The following is a 21,259-nucleotide window of genomic DNA, read 5'->3' as shown; positions in this document are numbered from 1 at the left end:
ACATTCTATCCTATACAGACACATACTGGAAATGGATGCCATGCTGAGAGTTGAGTTAGAAATTACTTACCTGAGGAAGGCTGCATTAGACAGATTCCATTTGGAAAATAGCTGGAGTATACACATTCTACAAACAGTACAGCCGGAGATACTTACCTTTTGAATAGACCTACACTTGAAGATTTCCATGCTGCAGTCAGTGACAATCGCTTCATTCCATCCTGCAGAAACACAAGTTAACATAGAGCATGAGGAATGAACTCAAGTACATTAATTCCATTTAGCAGACAGACCGAAGTGATCAATTTCATAGTCCTAGTAAAGAAGGAAAAGATTCAATCTTTCATGAGGATACAGAATAGAGATGGTTCCATGCTAAGAAGTGTTTGTCCCAAATAAATGCTTACCTTAAAGAGGGGAGCTGAAATAGATGCATTCCATGCCCAGGAGAACAGGAGCATGTGTGTTCCATGCGGAGGGGAGTGGCAGGAGTTGTTTCAGTGATGAAGAATCCTCAAGGGATTTTATTTTCCGGCTGAGATCTAGAATCTATGGTTGCCATGCCAAAGAGTCTTGGAAGACATCCATTTCTTCGTCTAGGCATCAATGGGCAGAAACATCCCATACATAGAATAATTAAGAGTGTATCTAATCCTTGCTGGAGTGAGCAAAAGGAGGTGGGCATCAGACTTGGTTTTAATATTTTCTGTACTCAAAGGATCCGGAAAAAATAGATCCCATTTTCAGGAGTGCTGGACAAAATGTATTTTAAAGGCTACAAATGAGTGTAGAAATATTCCATGCATAGAGGTGCTGGTGCAGACACAGTCCACATGAGAAAGGCTGGAGGAGCCACATTTGTGGTGATACAACCAGCAGCAATCCCTTTTCATGACCATCACAATGGAGGAGGTAGACTCCATGCTGGGAAGTCCTGGACTTACCCTGGAATTTGACATACTCCATAGTCCTCAAATTGGGTGAACATATTCTCCATGCCCAATGTTGGAGGAGACAGTTCCAGGCTGACAAAAGGTGAGGCAAGGCATTCTATATTGAAGGGAGATGGTCGAACCCATTGGATGTGGAGGAAAGGTGGAGAAACACATTGTAGGGTGTGCAGACATGAGGACACACACTCCAAGCTGACAAGTGCTCAAATAAGAGCCTTTCACTGATGAAGAGTGTTCTTTTATACAACCTTCCCAAATGAAGAGACCTGGAGAGTGTCATTCCATTCTCAAGTGGACTAGAGGAGATGGATTGCAGGGGTTGTAGAGCTGGAAGGCTGACACTTTGTAAGACAGCACCTGTGGCTGCAATTCATGCAGAGCAGAGATGGAGTCATCACATTTCATATTGAGGTGCATTGCCAACTTTGGGTTACCTGGATTCCAAAATGACAAATTTGAATAGGTGGATTCCATACAGAGATGGGCTAAAGAAGTTGCATCCCATACTCAGAGTTATTTATAATCAATATATTCTAGGCTAAGTTTCACCGTACAAGCCAAATACATATGCAGGTATGCCACACTTGCACCTTACATTGCTGACAAAAGCTGTTTTAAGGACATGCCATACCGAGACACTGAGTAGAGAAATTTCAAGGAAAACAGAGTCTAATTGGGTACATTCCAAGATAATGAAAAATGCAGGAGGCAGGATTCCATGCAACATACTGCTGGAATAAACATACTTTACTGAGGAAAACTGGAGCTGATCCAGTCCATGAAAGAAATACAGAAGTCTCTACTCCAGGTAAGAAATCCTGGAGTTGCGATTTACCTTGCTTACCAGAACTGGAATTGAGGGTTCTTGTGTCAAGAACAGCCTCAGGGAAACCAATGCTAAGAAGTTCTGAAGGAGACACATTTCCCATGGAAGGGAACTGAGCAATCGTCATTCCCAGTTGAAGACACCTGCATTACATGCATTTTCTGCTAAATATAGCTATGGGAAATACAGTTCATGCTCGAAGAGCTGGAGAAAAAACAGTTTATGTGGAGAATACATTTATATACATTCTCAGTGAAGAGATGGTTCATTATTCCATTATTTTAAAAATTGCAGAATAAGCATTCCATGTTTTATAAGGCTGGAAATAAGATTTTCCTTACTAAGTGAACACCTATGGATGCATTTCATGCTGAGCAGAGGAATTGTACGGGCTGTGACAGTCTGGGGAAACATGCGTAAATGGGTGATGGATTTCTTGATGACAGGAGTTTGAGAAGACGTATTCCTTTCTATGCCGGGCTTTTTCAGAGCTGCAGTGGATATAATCCATAACAAGCTGCACCGTACTAGATAGACTTCATGCTGACAAAATCTGGGGTTGATACATATGTTGCCAAATGAACTGTCTTTTACACACCCTATGCTGACATCCCAGCTAGGGATCTCAGCTAGGCATAACTATAGAGTTGGTGCTTTCCTTCATCAAGACCACTGGAGTTGACACATTTCTTCCTGAGAAATCAAGCTGGAGCAAATGCATTCAAAGCCAAGGAGAAATGGGAAATTCACATGCCATGCTGATGGATGCTACAGTAGACACTTACCTTTCTGAGGAGGAAAGCCACAGACCCTTCCCATGCTGAGAATAAATCCATCTCATGTGCAATACAGCCAAGTCAGATGTTTTCCAAGCTGGGAAGAGATGGAAAACATTAGTTGTATGCTTTGATAAAAGTAAACTCATCAGTGTGTAAGAAAGCGTCCCAAAGTGAAAACTTACCTCTCTGAGGAAAACACCAGTTACTGAATTTCATGCACAAGACACATGGAATGCTTGCATCAGTACTGAGGAGAGCCAGAGATGATGCCTTTGACATAGAAGAGAATTGCCTATGATAAATCCATGCTAATCTGAGCCATAGGATACAAAGCCATGCTCTAAGGTACTAGACTGCATATGATCTTTTAAAAAGAGGCAGAATAAAGGAAATTTTTGGTGAGGACATGGTGAAGGAAACCAATCCAAACTCAAGAACAAATTCGAGGCTGAGAGGAGCTGGAGAAGGCATAATCCATGCAGAGGTGCATTTCATGAGCAAAAGAGCCATGGAGAGATTTTCTTGCTCTTGAGAAAAATTTCAAACCATATATACCATGCAAAGTACAGATCAAGTCATATCCCTGCACGGTGAGGAGGGCTGAAGAACAGAGAATTCATGCTGAGGATAGATGGATTACATGGACTATGTAGATTCCATGTGAAGGGCAGAATAGATGATATGTCTTCAGTACTGATGAAAACTATTGCAAATGCATATATGGTAGACTCTGTAGCACAGAGAACTGAAGTAGACATCTTGATGTGCACAGCTGCTTTTGAAAACACATTGACGAAAAGAATTGCAATAGGTATATTCTTTGTCCAGGCATGGAGTGTTGAAATAAACACTTAGTTTGCTGATTGCTTTCCATACCGAAAACAACATCACAGGACTGAGTCCACAAGAGATATAGTTGAAGCCAGGTACTGGTGGCTCACGCCTGTATTCCTACCTACTCAGGAGGCTAAGATCTGAATATCGTATTTAAAAGCCAGCCCAGGCAGGAAAGACTGTGAGACTCCTATCTCCAATAAACCACCAGAAAAAAAGAAGTGGTGCTGTAGCTCAAGTGGTAGAGTGCTTGCCTTGAGCTGAAGAGCTGAGAGACAGTGCTCAGGCCTGGAGTTCAAGCCCCATGACCAACAAAAAAAAAAGAAAAGAAAAAAGAGATATATAGTTGAAGAGGAAGGTAGTGTCCAATAGACAAAAAACACATTGTTTGAGGAGAAGAGAGGTTAGCAATATTCCATACTGTGGAGCCCACTGGTGACATCACTTTGACATTGCAGAAGACTGGAGTTGACCCATGCTATGCTAAATGGATATGCTGCAGATAGATTCTGCATAGCAAAATATATGAGAAAAATCTACCACACAAATAAGCTCCAGTAGATACAATAAACCTGGAGAAGAGTCTGAAGAAATAAATTTCATGCTCTGAAAAGGTAAAGACAAATGTCAGATGATGACAGAGAAAAAATAGGATTTCATGCTAAAGAGAGAACAAAATGACACTCATTTTCCCTAGAAGAACTAGAATAGATAAATTCCCTGCCAAGGAGGACAGTTGTAATTGTAATCCATGCTGAGCAGAATGTAACATACTGATACAATGAGAAAGACCCCTGAACTGGACCTTCACCTTCTGACCAAGCTGAACTAGATGGCTTCAGCACTGAGGATAATTGGAATAAACATACTGTCTTTCCTGAGAGTAGTAGTACACGCTTTTGTGCAGAAAAGAATTACATTGCATTCCCTTTCTGTCACAGCCCTGCCAGCATCTATTATTTTTTTGTTTTCTTGATAATGGCTATTCTAACTGGGCTGAAGCAGAATCTCAATGTTGTTTTGATTTGCATTTCTCTGATGGCCAGAGATGTTGAGCATTTCTTCATGTGTCTACTGGCCATTCTTATTTCTTCTTCAGAGAAGTCTCTCTTTAAGTCTTTAGCCCACTTCTTAATGGAGCGGTTCTTTCTTTGAGCATTTGTTTTTGGGGATTTAATTTTTTGACCTCTAAATATATTTTAAATATTAGGTCCCTGTGTATTGTATAGAGAGTAAAGATATTCCAATGTCTGGACTTTCCATTTATCTTGCTAGCTATGTCCTTTTCCAGGCAGAAATGCTAGAGATTAATGCAGTTCCATTTATCCAGCCTTTCTTTAATTTGTTGTGTTTCTGAATCTTAGGAAGTTTCAACCTGTACCAAGAAGCCCTAGTGTTTCCCTCAAAACTCCCTGTAATAGTTTCAGGGGATTGTCTTACATTGAGGTCTTTGGTTCATTGGGAATTGACTCTGAAACCATTCAGGAAATTTGAAAGCAAAAGCAAACCATAGGAATAAAGATATCCCACAAAATTTCTGTTGGCTACCCTAGTTGGCCTGAGTCCATACAAATATTGCTTACATCTCTTAGTAATGCTTCCACTACATATCTGATTCTAGGAGATGAAGCTCTGCAATTCTACATTGGAGATGGACTTCATCTTCCCAGGCATTCTGACTGACGGCAGGCTTCCTACTCTGTACACAATCACTGACCTGTAATGGACTACTGGTCCTTGCTATTACATGGATGTGAGGTTCCAAGTGCCCATGTACCTGCTGCATAGGTAATTCTCTCTAATCCTCACATCAAGTTTCACCCCACAGCCATCTCCTTTGGGGCCCATGCCTTTCTGAATTCTTGGAACTGATGCAATATGGGGCAGAGGTTCTCTATCTTATGATAAGTGTGTGGTTTTGGCATCATCTGAACTACATGATATGCATGGAATCATGTTTCATTTGGATTCTGGTGACCACATTATGGATCCTTACCTCTCTGAGCAGCCTTGGATATGTCACATACTTTTTGCACTATCCCTTCCGCAAAGGCCAGATGACTAAACACATAAACAGTGATATCCTACCACTGCTGAAGCTGGCCTGTGCAGATGCACAGGGTTTGTTGTTACTGATTACCCGCTTTCTGCCATTCTGGTCTCTTACATACTAATTCCTCTCCTCAAATGAAGGATGAAATAAAGCCCATATCACCTGCTCTTCTGGCTGTACTTGGGATGCATTAGGGGGTCTGTCATTGTCATGTGTGTCCTTCCCATTTCTATCCATAGGCCCAAACATGACAAGGTCCTCTTTTTCTACACAATGGTCAGCTCAGCCCTGAACCACCTTTTCTATAGGCTGAGAAATAAGGATGTCAAGGGGGCCTTGAAGAGAGTCCTTGCAAAACATATCCTGTCTTCACAACCCAGTGTTTAGGACTTGCTTATTATCATTTCTTCTCCTCATCGAATGAATGCCAGCATATAATGCTCCCTAGTAGGCTCAGCCGGAGAGTTTATATACACTTTTTTTTTTCTTGCTGTCATTTATGAGGCACTCATTATTTATACCTGGAAGAAACACTGCAAACTTGTGTTTTTGTTTTCCATTTCATAACAAGATTATGAAGAGTTGGTCTAAAATATTTACAAGTCTACCACAACTGAGTTATTTCTAACTGCCTTTGAAATATAAAGAAAACTAAATCTATGTGCAGCTGTGTTTATGAGACTAGGGAGTTTTACGCTCATGATTTGGTTATGATAGAAATTTATCTCATCTCAGAGAAAACAAAAATGGTGTTGAGTCATGAAAACCCCAATCAATTATTTTTATCCTGCCTCTTAAATTTTCTACCCCTTGTTTTCTTGTCTTCTCTTCCTAAGTCATGAACAGGTAACCAATTGAGGGGATGTGTTCGATAGACGGCCATGGAGGAAGTGTCTGCAAACACGAAAAAGCAAGTCTGACCATAACTATTTAGACTGCCCACCTGAACTGTTCAGCCACGCACCCATAGATAAATCCAACTATTGCAGAAAAAAGAATAATTCCTGGAAACATCTGTTCAGCTAGCTTCTGCCCCTTGTAAGCCATCTCTGTGGGGAGCACGCTGAGATATTGCTGCATTAAGTTAGCTAAGGTGGCTGGCAGGGAGGCGAGAGCGAATGACAGTCAGGAACTGCAGAGGTCCGAACAGGACACCTAGAGAGAACTGGCAGGCCAGACAAGCCCCTACCTGCGACTGCCCCGGAAGCCGATGTCTCCGAAGGGCGGGGATAACCCCAGGCCTCACCCTGTGCCATGACCCTTTTGCACTTGCTTGTAGCCTGGCGTCAGGCCTGCTGCTGGGGAAGTGGAGGTGGATGAACTGAGGCATCACGCACCCGTGAGTGGTTCGCCATCAGGGAAACTGGGGCCAGGAGCCCAAGCTCTGGTCCCATAAAGGGTTCTAAGCCGTGCCTTCGCGGATTAACGGCTGCCTGCTTGCACTGCGTCTCCATGGCGACCTACATACACTTTTGAAATTATATTCCATATGTTGCTGTAGCTAATATACACAAAAAATTACAATTATAGCCGGGCGCTGGTGGCTCACGCCTGTAATCCTAGCTACTCAGGAGGCTGAGATCTGAGGATCGCGGTTCAAAGCCAGCCCGGGCAGGAAAGACCATGAGACTCCTATCTCCAATAAACCACCAGAAAACCGGAAGTGGCGCTGTAGCTCAAGTGGTAGAGCGCTCGCCTTGAGCTGAAGAGCTGAGGGACAGTGCCCAGGCCTGGAGTTCAAGCCCCATGACCGACAAAAAAAAAAAAAAAAAAAAAAAAAAAATTACAATTATGTCACTTGCTTATAACCTCAGTTTTAGAATCCTCACACTGACAAGGTATTAAAAAGAAATATAATGATTACCTTACTTATGTAACTGTAAACCCCCTGTTCACGATCTTTACAATAAAGACGAAACTTTTTAAAAATAAAGGTATTAGAAGAAGGAAAGCTTTGAATACTTATCTCAGTCTGGTGGGGCAGCATCTAGACACCAACATTATACAGTAGATATGTAGGGGATAAAGTTCCATTGCAATATCAAAACATCAGGGGAAAGTATCAGGTGTTTGTTCCAAACACTAATAGCCTCTAGCCTTAGAAAAGTACTTCCCCCAAATTGGGATCATATATAATTAAAACAGAAATAAAACCCACAAAAGTGATGTTGGGCTTTTCTGTGTTAAGGAAATTGATATTGACTGGGCCAAGTAATTGTGAGCTCATTGCACTTGAAGTCTACTCTGAGGAGAACTTCCCATTGATGTCACAATCACACTTTACAACTTTGGGGTGGGGGGAGATGGGGAAGGGATAGGAAAGGGAAACAAAGGAGGAGGCAACAATGCTTGATAAGAAATGTACTCATTATCTTTCCCATGTAATTGTGACCCCTCTGTACAGTGTTTTCACAATAAAAAATAGAAAAAAGAAAACCAGTCTGGGAATTTCACTAGAAATTGCCAGTCTTTTTAAACTGAGTATGATTAAACTACAAAATGGAATTAAAATATAAAATAGAATTGGAAGCTAGGTGCCAGAATCTCATACCTGTAATCCTAGCTACTCAGGAGACTGAGATCTGAGGATTGCAGTTCAAAGCCAGCCTGGGACAGAAAGTCCTTGAGACTCTTATCTCCAATAAACCACTAGAAAACCAGAAGTGGCGCTGTGGCTCAAGCAGTAGAGTGCAGGCCTTGAGCTGAAGAGTGCACGCACAGTACCCAAGCCCAAATTTCAAGCCCCACGACCGACCAAAAAAACAAAAGAAAAGAAAAGAAAAGAAAATAGAATTGGAATGCATTTACATTTAAACAGAAAATCAGATATGATAATAGAGAAGTTTATTGCCTCTGTGGTTTGAAGTTTTTCAATATGGTGTTCAGATACAACAGTGTGTTTTGAAAATAATTGGAACACCACAAGATGGCTGGGGTGAGGAATGAAAGTCATTGTGGAAACAGAGGACCCATGTTCACAGTGGTGATGTTCTGAGCTTCCTTGGAGACCAACTTTAAAATGCCAGAAGTTGTGCTTCTTTTGAGGAAGATGTAGCTCAAGACGTACGTGCAGGATGTGGAGTTTCATCTAGAAGGACGCGAGTGGAGGAAGTGCATCAGTCATTGGAGTATGAAGGGTCTCCCACTGGGTCTCTCCACGTGAGGTGGCATCAGGGCACACAGTGCTTGGAGACCAGAAAAGTTGATTATCATCTGTTCTGCAAAAAAAAAAAAAAAAAAGAAAAAAAAAAAGAGCTCCACGGAGGCTGCCAGCAGGATAGGAGGATCATGCTCAAATAGTGAGGCCAACAATGACGTTTCATCCAGGAGACCAAGGACAACCCCAGGCCACTGCTTGGGAAAGGCAAGGATGGATGGCCTGTGTATCTCTTTGCTGATCCCTGTGATTGGAGGGAAAGTACTAGATATGACCAAGTCTGACTCACACATCTATTCACACAGAATCCAGTGCTCCATAATGGAGTTGCAGTCAAGGGTGGGTCAGAGAGGCAACGATAATCCCCTATACCACCTCTCCACACTGCAGCTGTCTTGGTGTAGGTGGGGAGAGCTACGATAGATGTAGTCCAGGCCAATAAGCATTGTACTAGCCAGACTACATGCTAAAGAATGTTAGTGTTAAAACTTACCTTGCGGATGAGAGTTGCTTTAAACACATGCCATGCTGAGACCATGTCTAGGAGGATCCATGCTGAGGAGAGCTGGAAAAGGTACATTCCTTGTGGAAGAGAGCCGGAGCTGAGGCATTCCTTGCTGATGTCTGGTAAAAGAGAATTTTTTCATAACAAAACGGCAAGGAGTAAAAAGATTTCATGTTACAGATGACTAGAGTGGACATTTACCGTGCTTAAGAGAGCTGGAATAAATGGAGGCCACGCTGAGAACTGAAGTTGACATATTTCCTGCAAAGTAGAGATGGTGCTGACACATCCCATACAGAAATAATTTGCGGAGACCAATTCTAACATGAAGAGAGATTCAAGACATTGATTCCACCCTCAGAAGAGATGTAAGAGATGTATTTGGAAATAAGAAGAGGGGAAGGACATGAATCCATGCTAAAGAGACCCTGAGTTGACACTGACTTTGGTATGCAGAGCTGAGATAGATGGATTCCAGGACAAAGAAAGCAGAGTGGGTAATGATTCTGTGTTAGAGAAACCTGGAGTGAACATTTACCTTCTTCCTGAAAAGAGCGGCAGTAGATGGTTTGAATGCTGGGCAGAACTGGAACATATGCATTCCATTCCCTGGAGATCAGGACTAGATGCATTCCATGATAAGAATACTTAGAGTATTAGTATTTCATGCTGAGGTGTGTGAGCAATAGGAGATTGATTCCAAGTAGTACAGGTATGGAGTTGATGTTGACTTTCCTCAGGAGACCTGCAATAAGACCTGGAGCTCCATTGCATCCATCCCAAGGAGAGCTAGAAGAGATGCATTTCAGCCTGACAAGAAGCAGACTAGGCCTATTCTATCCAGTGAGGTATAAAAGGAGATACAATGCACATAGAGCCAAGTTAAAGGAGACACAACCCATGGTGAAGGGCCCTGCAGTCAAAGATCAGGTCTTCAGGAAAGCTGCAACAGAAGCATTTCATGTTTTTGTGCCTTCAAATGCATCTACTCACAATTTAAGATCTGCCACATGAAGGGGGGGGGGCGGCTGTTGAAGAATTCTATGCATTGTAGAGCAGCTGAGTCTAATGTATCCTAGGAGAACTAGGACGCCTAGGAATATACCTAGGGGAGCTGGAATCAAAGACTTCCATAGTAAAGAAACAGGAACAGAGGTTGGCAAGGCCAAAGCAGATATATTCCATACTGAGAAGAGCAGATTGTTGACTCTACATTGTCCAAGTAGATACCTCACTTTCGGACAAGAGCTGATTCAGTTCATGCTATGCTGAGAGCCTTGGCTTCATCAGGAACCTCTTGATGAAAAGATCTGGTGGTGATACAGTCCAAGCTTAGCAGACACACAGGAGAACGTTTCCAAGATGCAGAATGGTGGACTAGACACTGACCATGAAGAGGAGAGCTTTAGCCACATTCCATGCTGAGAGCCTGAGGAGATGCACTGCAGGCTGAGAAAAGATGGAGTAATGTGCTCCTCATCGAAAAGAGTAAGAGGACACATATTCCATGCTAAGGAGAGTTGGAGTAAGAGCATTCCTTGCTCAAAATACTGGAGTGGACACATTGCTCAATGAAGGGAGCTGGATGATATGCATTCTACAAGTAGAGGAAATATGAAGGGATCTCATGCCATGTTGAAAAATCACTGGAGTGGACACATTACATCAGAAAGAAAACAGAGACAGACAGATGCTATGTTGAATGGTACAAGGGCAGACACGTTCTATAGTATAAGGACATATGTTGGAAATGGATTCCATGCTGAGGAGAATTGAGTTAGATATTACCTACACGAAGAGGACTGTATTAGACACATTCAATTCTCAGCACAGCTAGAGTAGGCAGTTTCCACGAAGAGGACAACTGGTGATGATCCTTACCTTCTGAGAAGGGCTGCACTTCATGCTTTCCATGTTGCCAGGAGTGACATTAACTTCATTCCATCCCTCATAGGCAAGGTTCACACATAGACCATGAGGAATGAACTTGAGTACTGGCATTCAGTGGACAGGCTGATGAGATCAATTTCATGCTCTGAGCAAAGAGGGAAGATTTCATCCTGCATGAAGATACAAGAAGGAGATGGTTTCCTACTACGAAATTATTCACCCAAATAATTGCTTACTTTTCTGAGAAGAGGTGGAATAGATGCATTCCGTGCCCAGGAGAGCAGGAGCACATGTATCCCATACAGAGGTGAGTGGGAGAAGATGTTTCCATGATAAGGAATCCTCATGGAGCATTCCCCTTGCATTCAGAGAGCCAGAATGCATGCTGGGAAACTTGGAATACATCCACTTTATGCTCTAGGGAGCAGTGACAGACATATCCCCTGCTAAGAAAAATCAGAGTGGATCTATTCCTTGCTGCATTGAGCAAAAGTACACAGGCGTGAGTCAGTATAGACCTTGCTTTCACATTTTCCTTCCTTGGGGGAACTGGGCTAAATGCATTGAGGAGTGCTGGAAGAGATACAGTTTAGGCTATGAACTAGAGTTGATCCATTCCATGCTGAGAGGGGCTGGAACAGATAGAATCCATGTTGGGCTGACCTGCAGTGTGCACATTTCATGCTCATGACAATGGAAGATACACATTCCTTGCTGAGGAGACCTGAAGGAGACGTATTAGCCATGCTCCAAACTGGAGGAGACATATTCCAGACTGAGAAAATATGAGGAGAAGCACTCTACATTGAGGAAAGTTGGAGGAACACATTCCATGTGGAGGAAAGTTGGAGAAACACATTGCATGGTGTGCTGATCTAGAGTACATATACTTCAGGCCAATGGGTGCTAGAACCAGAGCAATTCTTTGCTGAGAAGAACTCACTTATACAGTTTCCTAAATGGAGAGAGCTGGGTGAATCTCACGCAATTCTCAAGTGATTTGGAGGGGATGCATTGCAAACTTTCCCTAAAACTGCACCTGTGGTTCCCATGCATGCCGAGTATAGCTGAACAAATCACATTGCATGCCAAGGAGCATTGCCAACATTGGGAACAGGGATTACAAGAAGACAATATTAGAGGTAGATTCATGCTGAGCTTGGTTAGAGAAGTGGCATTCCATGCTCAGGAGAGCGATAGTCAACATTTTCCAGGCCAAGTAGCATGGTGGTAGCCACCTAAATATCCAACAATGCCACACTTGAAAATTATCTGGCTGAAAAGATATAATCCCTGTTGAAGACAGCTGTATTATATACACTCTGTGCTGAAGACAGTCATAGAAATACAGTAAATTCTGAGAGAACTGGAGGAGAAACATTCTATGTGGAGAGTGCATTTACACACATTCACTGAGGAGAGCTAGTCAATTTCCAGTACATTATCAAAAATGAGCAGGACATACATTCCATGTTTTGTACAGCTGGAACTATTAATCTCCTTTCTGAGTGGGCACCTATGCATTCATTTCATGCTAATAATAGGAACTGTTAGATACATCACAGGATGACAAGAATTTCAGTAAATGTGTGATGGATTCCATTATGACAAGAGTTGGAGGAGACACATTTTGTTCTGTGTTTTTCCTGATCAGAGCTGAAGTAGATGTATTTCATGACAAGGGACACTGAATTGGTTAGACTCCATGCTGACAAAAACTGGAGGTGACACATACATTCCCAAGGAAAACCACCTTTAACACATCCCAGGCTGACATGCTGAGGACAGGGATCCCAGGCAGGCATACAAACAGTTGGAACATTCCTTGCTGAAGACATCTGGACTTTATACAATTCTTTGTGAGAAATTGGGCTGGAGCAAATGGACTCCAAGCCACGTTGAAATGTGAAAGAAGCATGCCATGCTGAAGGATGCTAAAGCAGATACTTACCTCTATGAGGATGACATCTACAGACATATCCCATGCTGACAGTACCTGAGTAGGTCACATTCTACAAAGAGGAGTACAAGATCCTGGAGTCTAAATGCAGTAGAGGTCATTGAGGGAGCAGAAAACTGCTCAATCGAGCAGAGTAGAAGAGAGGTAGACAGATCTCATGCCAAGGAGAACTGAAGTAGAAGTAATTCAGGACAATGAGCACTATACTAGCAAGACTGCATGCTACACAATACTGGCATTTTCACTTACCTTGCTGATGGGAGCTGTTCTAAACACATGCCATTCTGAGACCCTGGGTAGAAGGATTCATGCCGAGGAGAGTTGGAATAGGTGTATTCCTTGATGAAGAGAAAAAAGAACAGAATCTGACACACTCCAAACACCACCAAAAGAGATGCATTTCATAACAAAAAGACATGTTGTGCGCTGGGAAGGTGGCCCAGTGGTAGAGTGCTTGCCTCACATGCATAAGACCCTGGGTTCAATTCCTCAGCACCACATAATCAGAAATATCTGGAAGTGGTACTGTGGCTCAAGTGGTAGAGCCCTAGCCTTGAGCTGAAGAGCTGATGAACAGCGCCCAGGCCCAAAGTTCAAGACCCACGACTCACAAAAAAAGACAAATTGTAAACAGAGTTCACATATATTAAACACATTACTGTAGGACATTTACCTTGCTAAAATGAGCTGGAATAAATGGATGTCATTATAAGGAGAACTGTATTGACATATTTCATGCTGAGTAGAGATGGTGTCTACATATCGCATATTGAAAGCATTTGTGGAAACCAATTGTACAAACAATGAGTTGCAAGGCATTGATTCCATTCTGAGGAAAAATGGAAAATATGCATCGGGAAATAAGGAAAACAGAAAGGAGGGAAGTCCATGCTTAAAAGATCCAAGTTGACATTTACCTTCATTAGCAGAGTTCAGATAGATTCCAGGATGAAGAGAGCAGTGCTATATTCCTGCTAAGTAGAGAGAGTGATGATCCCATGATAGAGAAACCTGGAGTGCACATTTATCCTCTTAAAAAGAGGTGGAAAAGGTGGTTCCAATGCTGAATCGAGCTGGAAATAATGCATCTCATTTCCTGAAGACCAGGAGCAAATGTATTCCATGATAAGAACAGTAAGAATAGGTGAATTTCTTACTGAGTTGCATGAGGAATGAGATTGGTTCCAGGCTGTACAGATTTGGAGCTGTCATGAATTTTTCTCTGGAGACATGGAATAAGACCTGCAGCTCCATTTCATCCACTTCCAGGAAAATTGGAAGAGAAGCATTTCAGCCTGATGAGAACTGGACTAGACATATTCATTCCATCCATAGGAGACTAAGAGGAGGTACAATGCAAATTGAGACAAATTAGAGGAGACACATCCTATGTTGAATTGCAGCAAAATATCATGTCTTCCTGAAAGCTGCAGCAGTTGTACATCACACAACTGGAGGAGACCTGCTCCATGATAGGATGCTGTTGATGAATTCCATTCATTAGAGAGCTGCTGACATGCACGGTACTCCAAGGACAAACTGGAAAGGTATACGAAATACCTAGCAATACACTTAGAAACGCTGGAATCAAAGACTTCCATGGTGACAGAAGCAGAAATAGAGGTAGACCAGGCCAGAGCGGATAGATTCCATACTGAGAAGAGCAGAAGGTGGTCAGTTCTTCATAGTGTTGGAAAAGACATCTACCGTGTTTAGCAGAGCTGGAATAGAGCTCATGCTAAACAGAGCTACAGGAAAGGCATTCCATAATGAAATGAATTGGAAGAAATGCATCTCATGTGGAGGAGACACCTTCCACGGTGAGGAACCACATTCTCTGCTGAGGAAAGCAACAGTAGACACATTCCCTGATGTCGAGATTTAGAATACTCCATGTTGACAAAAGCTGATGGATTCCCACTCCATTCTGACGTAGACTGCAAAAGACTGAAAAAGATGTCTTCTTTCCTTTATATACTGGAAATAATAACCGAGTGAGCTCTCTGGAAACATTCATACTGAAAAGAGAAGCAGCTGGCACATTTCATACCACTTCTTGTGGTAATATACATTCCATGCAAGAGCCACTCTCATTCTGAGTAGAAATGGAGTCCACAGATCTCTCATATGTGGAAGAGAACTGAAGTAAATGTACTTAATGCTAAGGAGAGTTATACACTTCAGATTCCATGCAAAGAATGCCAGAGTTGACACTTACCTTACTGAAAAGAGCTGCTTTCAGCACATGTCAAGCTGAGAGCCTCAGCGCCATCAAGAAACTCTCTTGATGATGAGAACTAGAAATGATGGATTCCAAGATGAAAGAACATGCAGCAGACAGATTTCAAGTTTTAGACTGATGTAAGAGTAATTGTCCAAGAAAAGGAGAGTTGATTTACACAAGCTCCATGCTGAGGAGAAACTGAGGAGGTACACTCAGTGGACAAATTATGCAAGATGAGGAGATATGGAGCAGGAGCATTCCTAGCTCAAAATAGCTGGAGTAAACAACTTGTTCAGTGAAGGGAGATGGAAGATAGACATTCCAAGTTCAGGAGGCATGGTGGAATCTCATGCCATGCTGTAAATTCTTCCAGTCCACACATTCCTATGTAACGAGATAAGAGGGTAACAGTCTATATGTTGAGGATATGGGTAGACATGTCCTACGCTATAAGTACACATGTCAACATGCTGAGGAGAACTTTGTTAATAATTACCTACCTGAGGAGGGCTGCATTACACAGATTCCGTTCTCAGTACACCTGGAGTTCACAGCTGCCACCACAAGGAGAGCAGGAAATGATACTTACCTTCTAAGTCGAGCTGCATATGCTATATTCCATGCTGTGGAGAGCCACATTCCTTCCTGCAGAGACATGAGGGATACATAGCCCATGAGAAATGCGGTCAAGTGCACAAATTTCATTGCTGTGAGCAATGAGGGATAAGAAGCAGTACTGCATGAGGATACAGAAAAGAGATGATAACAAATGCTTACCCCAAATAAATGCTGAACTTCTCAAGGATGTTTGGAATAGATGCATCCCATGCTAAGGAGAACAGGAGCACATGTGTCCCATGCTGTTGGTAGATATTGGAATATTTCCACATTCAAGAATCCTCAAGGGGACATTCAAGTTCCTGAAAAGAGCTGGAATCGATGATACCAATGCTTGGGAGACTCGGGACACACACATCATGCTCCAGAAAGTAACGACAGGTACATTCCTTGCTGAGCAACAGTAGAGTGGATCTATTCCTTGCTAGAGCGAGCTTAAGGAGATGGCCTGCAGTCTGTAGAGACCTGGCCTCAATATTTTCCATCTTCAGGACAACTGAGGTAAATGGATTGCAACTTGATATATGCTGGAAGAGATACACTGTAGACTGTGAACTGGATAGACACATTCTACACTGAGAGGCACTGAAGCATACAGATTCTACAGGAGGAAGGCTGGAGGAGCCCCATTCCTGCCCAGACAGGCTGCAGAACATAACTTTTCTGCTCACCACAATGCTGAAGAGGCCTGGCCCAAAGTTGGCGGAGACCTATTCCACAAGCCTGGAATTGGAGAATATATATTCCACATACTGACCACTGAAGGAGAAGTATTGTACATGCCAAAAAACTAGAGAAGTCATATTCCTCTTGCTCAACCCTGGAGGAGACCCATAGCATTCTGGATTGACAACACTTGAGGAGAGACATTCCATATTGAGTGAAGGTGTATGAACATATTCCAAGTTGATGAAAGCGGGAGAAACAGTTTGCATGGTGTGCTTATCTGGAGTATACATGCTCCTGGTAGAGGGATGCTAGAACAAGAGCTCTAGCTTGCTGAATATTGAAGCTCACTCCATTCTCACAGGGATTGGAGGAGTTTAATTGCATGCCTTGTATGGGTGGAAAGCAAATCTTTCCTAAGATAGAACCCATGGTGCAATTTATGCACAGCAGAGGACAAGCACTCACATTTCATTCCAAGGAGCATTGCAATCTTTGGCTACAATGATTTCAAGTTGACAGGAGTAAGTGTAGACAGAATCCAGGCAGGGATAGACTCAACATTTTATTGAATTCTAAGTTGAGGTATTTTAGGGCAAGTATCATCAGACGATTGGACTGCATCCTGCAGAATACCACATTTAAAACAGTTCTTGCTGGGGCTGGGAAGGTGGCTCAGTAGTAGAGCACTTGCCTTGCATGCTCGAGGCCATGGGTTCGATTCCTCAGCACCACATAAGCAAAAAGAAAGAAGCCAGAAGTGGTGCTGTGGCTCAAGTGGTAGAGCGCTAGCCTTGAGCTGAAGAGCTGAGGGACAGCGCCCAGGCCCAGAGTTCAGGTCCCACGATCGGACCCAAAAAAAAAAAAAAAAAAACAGTTCTTGCTGACAACAGATACTTTCAAGACATGCCATCCGGAGAGACTGAGTAGAGATACTCCAAGCTAAAGAGACGGCAATTCCGTGCATTCCCTGGTGAGGAGAAATGAGCTAGAGAAGAAGCCATGAAATAACTTGAGGAAATACACTCTTAAACCCACCTGAGGAGAACTGGAGCTGATCCATTCCATGGGAGACATGCAGAAGTCCCTACTACATGCAGGAGAATTCTGGAGTTCAAACCTCCCTTGATAACCAGAGCTGGATTTGATGTTCCTGTGCCTGGAACTGCCTCAGGGAAACCACTGGATGTAGTAAAGGCAATTTATTTTTGGGTCCGTTCGTGGTACCTGTACTCTGGGCCTGGGCGCTGTCCCTCAGCTCTTCAACTCAAGGCTAGCGCTCTACCACTTGTGCCACATTGCAACTTCTAGCTTTGTTCTTATTGCTTATGTGTTGCTCAGGAATCAAACCCAGGGCCTCAAGCATGAAAGTCTAGAGCTTTACCACTGAGCCACCTTCCCATCCCCGTGAAGGCAATTTTTTTCAGAAAAAAACTTCTGAAGCAATTTATTCACTGGTGTAGACATCTGGATTGCATGCATTCAGTGCTGAAGATAGCCATTGAAACGCATTTTATGCTCAGAAGAACTGGAGGAGAAACATTCTAGGGTAGAGAATACATGGATACACATTCCCAGAGAAGCAGAGCTGGTCCATTCTCACTCCACTAACAACAAGTGAGAAGACTTGCATCCCATGTTTTGTGCAGTGGAAATTAGATCTTCCATATTCAGTAGCAACAGTGCATTCATTTCGTGATGATAACTGGATTCATAAGGTAAACCCAGGCTGGCAAGACCTTCCCTGAATGGGTGATGGATTCCATGAGGAAAAGAGTTGGAGAAGACACACTCTTTTCTCTACTGGGCTTAGCCCCTGTAATGGGCATGCTGAGAGCTACAACACAGGTATTCCATGACAAGGAGCCAGAACTAGCAAGGCTCCATGCTGCCCAAAACTGGAGTTGATGCATACCTTGCTTGCCAAGGAGAATTTCCTATAGTACTTGCCAGCCTGACATGCTGAGCACAGGGATCCCAGCTGGCACACGTAGAGAACATGTATTCCTTGGTGAAGACAGCTGGATGTGATCAAATGCTTCCTGGGAAATATGGCTGGAGGCAAACGCATTCCAAGCCAAGTCCAAACGAAGAATGGTGCTCTAACACACATTTACCTCTCTCAGGATGAAAGCTGCAGACATATGCCATGCAGAGTGTGTGTATGTCAGCAGCTCATATTCTACAAGGTGGAGTCTGGCTCTAGGTTCCTGAAAGGCCTAGAGGTCACTCGAGTGAGCAGAAAACCGCTCAGTCACTCTGAGTAAAATGGAGGGAAACAGAGCTCATGCTGAGGAGAACAGCAGTAGAAATAGTTTGTGACAGGGAGCACTATGCTAATAAGACTGCATGCTAAAAAATGCTTACCTGTGCACTTACCTTGCCGATGACAGTCGCTTTCAACACGTACCATGCTGAGATCCTGAGTATAAAGATGCATGGTGAGCAGAACTTGAATAGGTGTAAACCTTGATGAAGGCATCTGGTACTGACTCAGCCCCTGCTGACACCTGCTATGAAAGGGTGTTTTTCAGAACAAGAGGAAATGTAGCAAATCATTTCACCTGTATTGAATATAGCACTGGAGTGAGTGATCATTTACCCTGTTGATCAGAGCTGGAATACATGGATGATGTCATGCTGAGAAGAACCAAATATTCCATGCTGAATAGAGATGATGCCAAAATATTCCATTCTGAAAGTATTCCGAAGATCAGTTTCACTATATGAAGCGATGTAAGCAATTGATTCCATTCTGAAAAGATGGAAAGATGCATTTGTAAATGATGAATGAGAAAGAAGGATAAAGGTTTGTATGCTAAAGAGACCCCAATAGGACACATACCTGAGTACTTGGAACTCAGATAGATGGATTGCAGTTCAGAGAGCAGTCCTATATTCCATGCTGAGTACAGAGCGAGATAAATCCATGACAGACAAACAGAGTGCACATTTTCCTTCCTGAACAAAGCTGGAGTGGATGGTTTCAAAGTTGAGCAGAAGTAGAACACCTGTATCACATTCCCTGGATTGCAGATGTAGATGCTTTCCATGATAAGGACACTTAGCATAGATGCACTTATAGCTCAGTTGAGTGAGCAAAATGAGATTGATTCCAGGCCTGGAATTCACATGGACTTTCCTCAGGAGACCTTGAGTAAGACCAGTAGCTCTATTTCATCCAAACCAAGTAGAACAGGAATAGATTAATTCAGCCTGTTGAGAAGCAGACTAGACATATTCGATCCAGAGGAGCTGAGGCAAACCAGAGGAAACACATCCCATGCTGAAGTGCTTGCAGTAAAAGATGAGGCTTCAGGAGAGCTGCAGCAGAAATAGTCTATGCTTTTATGACCTCACATGCAAATTCGTTATGCATAAAACAAGCAGAGGGGACCCACTCCATGGCAGGGTGTTGTGGAAGCATTCTATACCTTCCAGAGATGTTGAAATTCAATACATCCAAAGGAGAACTAGGTGAGGTGTATCACATGCCTTGGTATACCCCTAAGAGAGCTGGAATCAAAGACTTTCCGGATGACAGAAACAGGAAGAAAGGTTGATAAGGCCAGAGAGTCTCTCTCTCTCTCTAATCCATACTGTGAAGAACAGAAGATGGACAATTCCACATCCTTGACCACAGATGTATAGCTTGTTTAATGGAGCTCATCGAAGGGTTTCATACTAAACAGACCTATAGGAAAAACAATCTACCCCGACAAGGTTTTAAAGCCACACATTACACATGGAAGAGAGCTGGAGGAGACACATTCCATGGATCGGGGAATTGGAGAAGACAAATTCCCTGCTGTGGTAATCCACAGAGGATGGGTTGTCTGATGTGGAGATAGAATACATGCTGATTAGACCTGCAACAGGCATGTCACATCCTGAGTCGAACTGCTGTTGACAGATGCCATGCTGAGGAGAGCTGGGGTAGATGCACTCCATGACAAAGAGTGCTATACTCCCCAGTTACTTCCTGGGGCATGCTAGTGTGAACACTTTGCTGATGTGAGCTCCTCTCCACAAGTGCCAGGATGGCCTCAGCTTCATCATGAGCCTCTCTTAATGGAGAGAGATGGAGCCGATGCATTCCAAGATGACCTAACCCGCAGCAGACAGATTCCAGGCTGCAAGATGGGGGACTAGAAAGTGTCAGCAAAGAAGAGGGCTGCTTTAGACAGATGTTCTTCATGCAAAAGAGTACCGACACACATCCCATGCTAAGGAGAAATGGAGCAGGAGGAATCCTTGCTCAAGACAGCTGGAGTAAACAACTTTTTCAGTGAAGGGAGATGGAAGATACATATTCCAAGTTCAGGAGGCATGGTGGAATCTACTTCCATGTTGTAAATTCCTGGAGTCCACACATTCCAATTTAATGAGACAAGAGAGTAACAGTCTATATGTTGAGTATTAGGGTACACAGGTCCTATGCTACAGGTACTCTTGTCAACATGCTGAGGAGAACTTTGTTAATACTTACCTACCTGAGGAGGGCTGCATTACACAGATTCCGTTCTCAGCACAACCCGAGTAGACAGCTGCCACCACAAGGAAAGCAGGAAATGATACTTACCTTACGAGTCGAGCTGCCCGTGTACATTCCATGGTTTGGAGAGCCACAGGAGCTTCATTCCTTCCTGCAGAGACATGAGGGAGACATAGACCATGAGAAATGAGCTCGAGTGCACAGATTTCATGGCTGTGAGCAATGAGGGATAAGATGCAATACTGCATGAGGATACAGAAAGGAGACGATAACAAATGCTTAACCCAACTAAATGCTGT

At 43.1% G+C, this 21,259-nt stretch overlaps 1 long non-coding RNA gene and 1 pseudogene across 1 annotated transcript; both read right to left on the bottom strand.

Annotated features, from left to right (window-relative positions):
* Positions 1-6,088: 6,088 nt before the first annotated feature.
* LOC138836844 (signal peptidase complex subunit 1-like) lies at positions 6,089-7,041 on the bottom strand (annotated as a pseudogene).
* A 1,258-nt stretch (positions 7,042-8,299) lies between these two features.
* Positions 8,300-15,816, bottom strand: LOC138836839 (uncharacterized). The gene is made up of 6 exons (XR_011375082.1): positions 13,875-15,816; positions 13,631-13,786; positions 13,207-13,295; positions 10,989-11,167; positions 9,096-9,226; positions 8,300-8,663 (listed from the first exon to the last, which is right to left on the bottom strand). It is a non-coding gene; the product is annotated as an uncharacterized lncRNA (long non-coding RNA).
* Positions 15,817-21,259: the final 5,443 nt, after the last annotated feature.

The sequence above is a fragment of the Dipodomys merriami genome, unplaced genomic scaffold (genome assembly GCF_024711535.1).
Source record: "Dipodomys merriami isolate MVZ:Mamm:240054 unplaced genomic scaffold, mDipMer1.0.p SCAF_10, whole genome shotgun sequence".
In the NCBI taxonomy this organism is placed as follows: Eukaryota; Metazoa; Chordata; class Mammalia; order Rodentia; family Heteromyidae; genus Dipodomys; species Dipodomys merriami.
This window is presented reverse-complemented; position numbering and strand designations above follow the sequence as displayed.